Raw genomic sequence first — 9441 nt, forward strand, 5'->3', positions numbered from 1 at the left:
TGTTTATATACCCATGTTACCTAGATGTTACAGAGAAAGCTAAAAGCTTTTGTTTTACATGGCATTCTGATTGAGCACTTTTCTAGATGGTTCTATAAGTCTAACAGAATAAGAATGGCTTCTGGTAGAGGCCCACCAGCATGCATGCAGACTACAGGTCCTATAGACCCTTGGGAGCATGGAGACAGCTGCACACAGATCCTACAGACTGAGGGGCTCCTCCAAATGCCAGGCCAGACCCGCGTCTTGGGCGCCAGTTTCAGAGCTCCCGAGAGCCCAGTCCATCCCGGCCAGCAGCTAAAGGGCCTTAATTCATCTTCTTTTTCTGAGTACCAGGAATTTGAGGTCCAGGAGAAGCAGCAAAGATGGCTAATGAGCCATCCTCCTTATTCTGCAGGCCCTGGAGCCCTCCTTCTGGAGAAGAGTGGAGCCCCACCCACTCCAGGCCACACCACCCCAACTGTGATGCAGCCCCCACTAGGTAAGCCACTGCCCACTGAAGACATCTGATACCTCAGACTGGCTTTAACACCTCTACCCACATCACTCCCCTAGAGTGCAGATGAAAACTGTTTGTCTCCAGTTTCTACCCTCCTTCAGACCCTCACCCACCCATGGGCTACTCCCTGCTTGAACTCTACCCACCAGGGTTCTGCCTTGGCCATCATGGCCGCCATCTTGGTCCTACAGTGCTGCAGGAGAGATCTTTGAAGGTGCATCAGTGCAGATTGTGTGAACCTACTGCCAGCAGGCCATCACCACCAATATCTCCTATGAGATTGGCTTGATGAACTTCGTGATGGGTTTCTTCTGTTTCATGGAGTGTGATCCAGATGGCTGCTCGATCCCCTTTCTCATTAGTGACTTCAAAGATGTGACACACAGGTGCCCCCACTGCAAAGTCTATGTCCATACATAAAAGCCCTTATGCTAACAGAATTGAACTTGGACTTGACAACCTGTCAGTGGTCCCTTCCTGATGCTCAGTGGTCTCTTCTCCTTCTACCATTCCCTGGAAGTCCTGTCCTCTTCTTGTCCTACCCTGAGCATTCTGACTCTTTCAGCAAAAATTTTGTTCGCTTTAAAGGCCAAGGGCCAGTGGATGGTAGGGAAGTATCACTGAGCTTGTGTGTCGCTGGTTTTGCTTTGTGTTTGTGATCAAGAAGATGAGGTAGAAAGGGTCTCCTACTGGGGTCCTCACTTTTCCAATTCCATTCAGCCTGGGTCCTGACTTTCCCTGGGCCAAAAGCAGCCAAAACAGGTCCCAGCCTGGGAGGCCTGCAGTGGAGGCTGTACCTGGAGTTACAGTGGTTCCTGACCTTCTGTGCTGAAAGTAGGGCATCATCAAAAAGCAGAACAGGGTCATAGGCTTGGGTTTGTTGTGCTGTATGCTGCTCCTCTAGGGTGCCAGAGGTGGGGCATGTCAGAATTAATGATTGCCACCTCAGACCCTCAGCAACCAGATATGAAATCCCAGGACATCTCTCTGTCCAAGTGCCCAAGAGAACCTGGTACAGGGTAGGGAGGTTGCTGGGTAAGCCACGGTCCTGGTAACAAAGAGCGACTCATCCCCGACCCATCTCTTTTGAGTTGGTGTGCAGACCCCTTCTGGCCATGTCTCTGTGAACCTTATATTTTCTGGGGCCAAAAGGAATGCCTATGAATGTAGCCTGTCATCTCTACCCTGTGTCCTCACTGCATTGGGTACAACCTCTGCCCGGTAGCTGCTGTGTCCCAGCTGGGACAGACGACAGATAGGAGGCGCCTCCTTGTAGAAACACTGGATTTGCAGCACCTTCACCCTTGGTCCTCTTCCTGGAAAGCATGAGGCCCTTTGCCCCAGCTGACTTGCTATTGCTGTCCCTACTTCCTCTTTGGGACACTCCAACAGGAACAGCTGTGGCACTGGGCTGGGATGAGGAAGGAGTAGACACAAGTGGTGGGAGTGTCCTGGTGGATAACAGCCCTGCCCAGAACATTAGCCCAAATCTGTCTGTATGTCCTGCATGGTTTCTCTGTGAACTTGCCCTCACGGACGCTGTACCCCGCTGCTGTCCCTCTTTTCACACTTCCAGTTCATGGCCTCCTGTTCAATTGTGACCTGTTCTCAGTTTGTAGTTTCTCATTAAATTGGCCCTTTCATTGCCCACCCCCCCAAAAAAGAATGGCTACTGTGAAGAAGGCGCTTGGAAGAGGGACCCCCACACCTCAGTTGTATCCACAAGGCATCCCCACCTCACCGTGGGAAATCTCAGAATCGTGCGACTAACAGCACAGGGTCGATCCTAAACATCCCAGAAAGAACTCACCAGAAAACTCCACACCCCTAGAAAGAGAGAAAAAACGTGTTCTAACATTTAAGCCCCTCACAGTAAAGGGAAAGTATTTTAGCAATTTTTATTGTAGACATTGTCCTAATTATAACTTTTAGCTTTCTGTTCTGTTTTATGTATAGATCAGAGTAACATGATGATCACCTAGTAATCATCGCATCATTTATACACATAGATTACATACCATGAAATTTCATTTCTTAAAATTCCACTACCCGACCTAGGTCATTTCTCTTATTTGAGCTTTATCTTATAGTTCTTGAAATTTCCCCTGTTTAGAAGTTTTTCTACAAACTGCATATCTAAGGAGGACATTAAAGTGACCCCCAAATTCTGTGACCAAAATATTAATAACAAACTAACATTTTCACTTTACTTCCGGCTTATGTCATGAAGTAAACATTCCCAAGTAAATGGAATGTTATTGGTATAAATGTCATGAAGTAAACATTCCCAAGTAAATGGAATGTTATTGGTATAAAGAGCTGCTCTCAGGAAATACTTAGCTACTTCTAAGAAAAGAGTACTCTTTCATTCACTAAGTCTGTATTTACTAAAGAAGATTTATATCAATCTGGAGTAGTAAATGATAATCATTATTACATTTTATGTTAATACTTATTTTAGAATGCTTAAAATTAGTTATCTTGATCTTCTACTCCTCAATATGTAGTAAATTTCTATTTTAATTTTTATATCATGTCTTCCCCATTTTTCCTAATCTACTTCAAAGAAATATTCTCCAACTTGTTTTCATCTGTTTTCATACGCAAAATTTTATATGTTGTGTGCATTCTATAATCATTTCTATTTGTAAGCATTGTATATATTTCATTTACTTATTTATTGCATGCATTTTCTGAAGTATAACATCTGTATCAGTTAGCTATTGCAGTATAAGAAAACCACTTCAAAATTCACATGTGTAAACTTGTTTGACCAGCTTTTCCAGTCTTGATGGGCCTACACATGCCTCTGTGGTAAGAGTGGGTTCTGGGGCACACACTTCTACTGATATGGCTGAGAGTGGGCTGAAGGCTGTCTTCCCCAAAATGGCCTCATCAGAACGGTGGAGGTGTCTCGACTGGTATCTAAGGGAGAGAGAAGAAACACACAAGGGATCTTGAGACCCAGGTTTGGAACTCACTATACACCAAAATAAATCACAAGGGCAGCCACGCATATTCTACTTACCAAAACAATTACCAAAGTCAGTCCAGATGGGGAAGTAGATTCTATGTTTTGAAAGAAGGAGCTGTAAGATCACACTACTTTTGAAGAATTGGATGAGAAATGAGAACCATTTTGTTATGAGTCTACCATATTTTTATTAATATATATCATAAAATTCATTTTTGGTCACCCTTGTATCTGAGCACCTAGAAACTACCTGAAGCATACTTGATATGCAAATATTAGTTAAGTAAATTAATGTAGAGTCCCCCTCTCTAGGAAGAAAGCTACTTATATGGGAAATAGTATTAATTGCCTGGCTGACTGCTTATTCCAACAGGTTTCTCAAGATGTTTTTCTAGAATCCAAAGTTCAAAAGCTAAACCCTTTATTTTACAGTTAACTTTGTAGTTAGTATTTTGACGTAGACTCAGTTTTGCAAAATAAGCATTTCAGATATTTGAGATAAGGAAATGAATATAAGGTAGGGTTCACTTTGGAAGATGATTCCTCTTTCAGAAATAATAATGATGGATGTTAATTTACTCCTCCTACCTCCAGACACATCTGGAAGTTTTTAGTGTCTGTTTCTTGGGATCAAATTGAAGCAGTGTTAGTTAGTTTTCTACATTTTAATCTCTAATTTTTTTTGTCTTCTTCCCTTTTCAAACAAAAGACAAAATTAAATTTAAGCATTTGTGCCACTATGTCATTCTTTTCTACATTTTATATTTTTAGGGATTTTTAAAATCCTCTGCAGATTCGTTCTTATTATTTGTTGCAAAATGAATCACCAGGAGTAGGTAGCAATTAGTGAACACTGTGAGATTCTGCCTAACATCTGATATACAAGTTTCAAGAACACAGAACATACCCAATTAGTCCTGTCAGTTTTAAGGAGGACCCCCTCATTGCACCTCCAGAGACAGTCACTCAGCATTGCTGTGTATCTAGGCTTCTGTACCAACAGTATAAAGAAAGTTAGGAGTCTCTTCACTTTTTATTGCTAATGAGGAATCTGAATTTTCCTTCAGGATACGTTGTTCATGCCACTATTCTCCAGTCCAAATTCACCAAGTCCTAGGGTCTGCTTAGTATGCTCAAACATATTTACACAGCATTGGATCCTTAAAAGGTGTTGAGTTATATTTGATGATTGCATGTATATTTTTCAAAAAGAAAGAGGTCTTAGTCCTAACCTCATCCAAAAAAAAATTATAATTTTTATAAATTTTAAGCAGATCTTAGCAATTTAAATATGGGAATAAAGAGCAATTTATGAGAAGAACAATTTATTAAAAACAGAGTGCCTCTGAAAATTTACTTAGAAAGCAAGAAATTACTGTTTCAAAATATTGCACTATTCATGTAATATTTCTTCCAAACTGGAAAAGTCTACTACAAGTTCCATTGTTAGAAAAGAAATTTTAATTTTTTAATTATTTTTAAATAGATAAGTTAAAAATCAGCTCTTCTGTCATTCTAATAGTACATTTTAAACAAAAATAAAATTTCATTTTAAATTAATATTGCATTTAAATATATTAACATTTTAATACTCAAATGCCATTAAAACAAAATCTTGCTATAATTTTTCTTTATCTAGGTTTATATGTTTTTCATAAATATATAAATACACAGATTTAAAGGTAAGTTTTTAGTGTAAGCTTTCTAAAAACAAAAGGGTTTATTTATGACTCTAAAATTACTGTACTTTTAAAATATATCAGGTGAAAATTGCAAGACTAACAGTAAATTATTGGTGTGAAAGGAGTAGAATCATTGCACTGTAGGGACAAAATTGCCTTAGAAATAATTTTGTCATAATACAGAGCAAAACCCACAAGATACAGGTTCATTCAGGGTAAAAATAATTTATTATATGGATTAGAACTCAAACTTGGATGAAAATAAATTATATTAATGCTAGATAAATTATAGTAGAGTTCTTGTTTATTTATGTATTAATGTCTGTTTCAGAGTCCTTGTATTTTTCCTTAAGGCTGATGTCTTCATAGCTCTGTGTAATAATCAGTCCCACTTCAGAATGTCAAAGCTACAGAAAATTTGTGACACGAGAAAAATAGTGACTATCCTTGTGAATTTAAGACATACCATATTCCTCAGCTTTCCAAAGGATAAATCTAAAATCTAAGGTTTTGAAATACCAGACTAAAGGGAGATAAGAACCAGAGCTTACAAATTGTATCCTCTAGGTTAGCACGCCCTCTCGTGGCCATAGCTTAAATTTCATGTGGCAGCTATAAAGGACACCTAACCTAATAGCTCTACAGATATTTAGCTGTACAAAGAAAGTAGGAAGACTTACTTCAGTACTCTGAGAGATATTGATGTGCAACTACTCAGGTTTATTTTGCATACCTGTAAAATTCTAAGCCAAAGCTACTTAAAATAGTATGAAGTTCTTCAGTTAGCAAGTCATGTTCACAGTCTTCCTTCAGAGAGAAAAAAAATGTTTTCAGGGGGGGAAAAAAAACATTTTAAAGAGAGAAAGAGAGAACTCCCTTTAAGAGAGTAGAGTCAGACCATAAAAGTAATACAAAATATAGAACTATAGTCTATTTTTCTAGTCTATTTTCATAAGAATTATGTGTTTGCCAGGGCTGATGTCTAAGTATAATTCATGGCAACATATTTTATTTTCTCAATTCAATAATTGATATGAAACTACTTTTTTATGTTAGTCACTGCAAAATACACAAGAAAACAAAGTCAATATAAATGAATAGAAATCTGCTGGGATTACATCTTGAATACACAAATATTATGTTTGAATCAGAGAATTTTGAATTATTTGGTTTGTAGCCAAGAGGTTAGTGAAACAGAAAAAAATTGAAAGATGCTACAAAATAATTAAAATAGGAAATGTTATATAAAATTGTGTGCTGGTAGAGAGTATCCGCTGAGCACTCTTCTTCCCCAGGAAACATTCTCCCTTAATTAGGAATGATTACATGTCTGAACACTCAGCTTCCAAGTGCGTTTCAAATGTGAGGTGGCCTTGTCCTGAATTCTTGGCCACAGTGAAAGGTGACCATCTGCCTAGTGTAATAGCCAGTATCCAGGTTGTCAGCAATGATTCCCACATCGTGATTTCTACATTCTAGCAGATTGTACCATCCGTACTAATAAATATGGTTAAGTATATTTTAATACATAGATTTGTTAGCATAGCTATTTTAACAAAACTAACTTCTAGTTAAAACTAAGAAAATAGAGTCTTCCCAATGTCATTTCTGGGTATTGGTGAAAATTTCTTTCCATCTTTTTTTTTCCCACAATTTTTTATTGGTGCATTATAGTTGTACATAATGGTTTGTTGTTATATATTTGTACATGCACACAATATAACAATATAATTTGGCCTATACTACTCCATAGCACTTCTCCTGTCCCCACCTCCCTGCATTCCCTGGTCCCTTTTCTCCATTCTACTCATCTCCCCCTGAATTTCATGAGATTCCCCACTTTTTCCTTTTTCCTCTCTAACTTCCATACAAGAGAGAAAAATATGATCTGTAACCTTCCGAGTTTGGTTCATTTGGCTTAACATAATGTTCTCAAATTCCATACATTTTCTTGTGAATGACATAATTTCATGTTCCATAAGTTGTAAAACAAAATCCAGGAGGTCATTAATTTAGAAAAGGGAAAAGTTCTCCAGGCCTTTATTTTGCTTGGGGTTGTTTTCTATACAAGGGGTGGAGTGGATTTAAGATACAGTGTTGGAAGGGAGAGTAGTTTGAATAAGAATTTTGAAAGGTTCCTTATGTCTGTCCTTTATGACCATTGAGATGTGCAGTTCTTGAAGTTCTTATATTGCATCTCTCTGCTAGGAGTGACAATTGCAAAACTCTGAGAGACAATGTCACATTGAGTATGGAAAGCAGAGCTTCCTCCACTGACAGGTCAGCCATTAAGTTTTCCACAGCAGTTACAGGAAGATCTTGCAGTGACACGTTCCCCTTGAAGAGAAAGGGGAGATTGTGATACATATACCAGCATCTGAGAATAGACAGTAAAATAGAAACTATGTGCTAGCTAAGAGTTGTGAAATACGGGACTTGGGGGAAAAACTGATTTTCATAGAAGAGAACAGAACAGAAACCTAAATACAGCATTGCTAATTTAGCCCCTGAATTAACAGAGCCTTATGGAGATTATTCCCTGACAACAGGAAGGCCAAAAATTAAACAACTTGGACTAGGACAAGCCGTGACAACTTCAGAGCCAAGGAGGGGCCCCCACATAACCCTTTGCAAGTACCACTTTGTCTTGGGGTTTTGCAACATGCAGCATTGCTGCCCCAGAATGTCACCTTATCTTTTGATGGGACCATGTTATCTTTTTACCTAGTTATTATTTGCAATGGTAATATAACCTGTCTGTTTGCTGTGTCAAGGCTGTGATATATATTTTCCTAGTGGTTTGTTTTTTAACCAAATAGTCTTTCCCCCACCCCACCAAAAAAAAAAAAAAAAAAAAAAAAAAAAAAAAAAAAAAAAAAAAGAAAAGAAAAGAAAGAAAGAAAGAGAAATGCTAAACACAAGCCTTTAAAACTTTAAAGCTTCAGTAACAATTCTCTGAGGCATCTAAGAGTGTTATCAGTGGTCTTCGTTTCAATAGGGAGTAGCTTCATTTGAACACTGCTTAACATATGTGATGAGTGTCTCAGGAATATGCAGGGCATCACTGGTACAACTTAAAGTTAGTTTTGCAGCTACAGCCTGAAACTGAAAAGAACAATAATCAAAACATAAATATTTATTTTTATAACTTCTTATAACTTGCTACTTACAATGTATTGTAAAGTTGTAAAATTCATTTTTCTTCAAATCTATTTTTAAATTTACTATCTAAACTAAGAAAGTAACTTCTTGATATTTAAGTTCAACCTTACTGCACATATTATGCATGTTAGAAGAAGCTTAAATGAATTTTCTAAAGACCAACAATAAGTATACCAAACAATGAAAACAGATGTGATCACAAGATATGAAGATTTAAAACACTCAGTGTTTTTAAAAGGTACCATCCTTCAAACACTGATTTAAGTTCTAATCATATTTGATGATAAAGTAAAAAAATCACAGTGTCTAACTTCAAGTAATGTACTGCCTAAGGAATTGTGTGAAACCATCACAATTTATATCACATGTACATATATACATAATGAAATAAGAAAAGAATCAGAGATTAATTGTGAATGAGAAATTGTACTGTAAAGGCTTCCTGCAGAGTTGCATTTTGGGTGCCTAAGATGTAAAATACTATATAAAATTGCTGAGAAATTAGTGGAAAAGACTATAATTAAAACCCCACAAAAGTAAGTGCTGATGAGGATGTGAGATATCAATTCTCATACACTGCAAATTTGAATGTAATGTAATATAAGGCCTTTGGAATATGCTTTAACAGTTTCTTAAAAATTAGAACATACCTCTGTCATGTAAAACAGTTATTCCACCCCTAAGATATGAATGCACATATCCTCGCAAAAGTTTATACATTTATCTTCATATAAGCCTTGATTGTAATGACCATAAACTTAATTCAAATGGCCATAACCAGATGAATAGATAATCTGTGTACTATTGCATGTCTATGAAATGAAATCCTAGTCCTCAATAAAAAAGGATGAACACAGGATGCATACAACACAGGAAAATTTCAAAACCAGTATTTGGGGTGAAATGAGCCAGACAAAAGGAATAAACGCTGCTGTGTGAGTTCACAGACCAAAGTCAAACTAAACTAGCAATATGCAATCATTGAATTTAATAGATAGGAATATACCTGGATTTTTCTTTCTTTATCATCTTAACACAACAGCCACAGAGGCTAGCCCTTTTGTAATAAAAGGCTACCATCTAGCCATCTCAAATACCATTTCTCATTTAGACTTACTCTGCTC

General features: G+C 37.5%; 1 pseudogene across 1 annotated transcript; it reads left to right on the forward strand.

Moving 5' to 3' along the window:
• Positions 1-365: 365 nt before the first annotated feature.
• On the forward strand, positions 366-919 carry LOC306658161 (cell death-inducing p53-target protein 1-like; annotated as a pseudogene). Its single transcript has 2 exons — positions 366-509; positions 584-919. The product of its transcript is annotated as a cell death-inducing p53-target protein 1-like (transcript).
• Positions 920-9441: the final 8522 nt, after the last annotated feature.

The sequence above is a fragment of the Sciurus vulgaris genome (assembly GCF_902686455.1).
Source record: "Sciurus vulgaris genome assembly, chromosome: 3".
In the NCBI taxonomy this organism is placed as follows: Eukaryota; Metazoa; Chordata; class Mammalia; order Rodentia; family Sciuridae; genus Sciurus; species Sciurus vulgaris.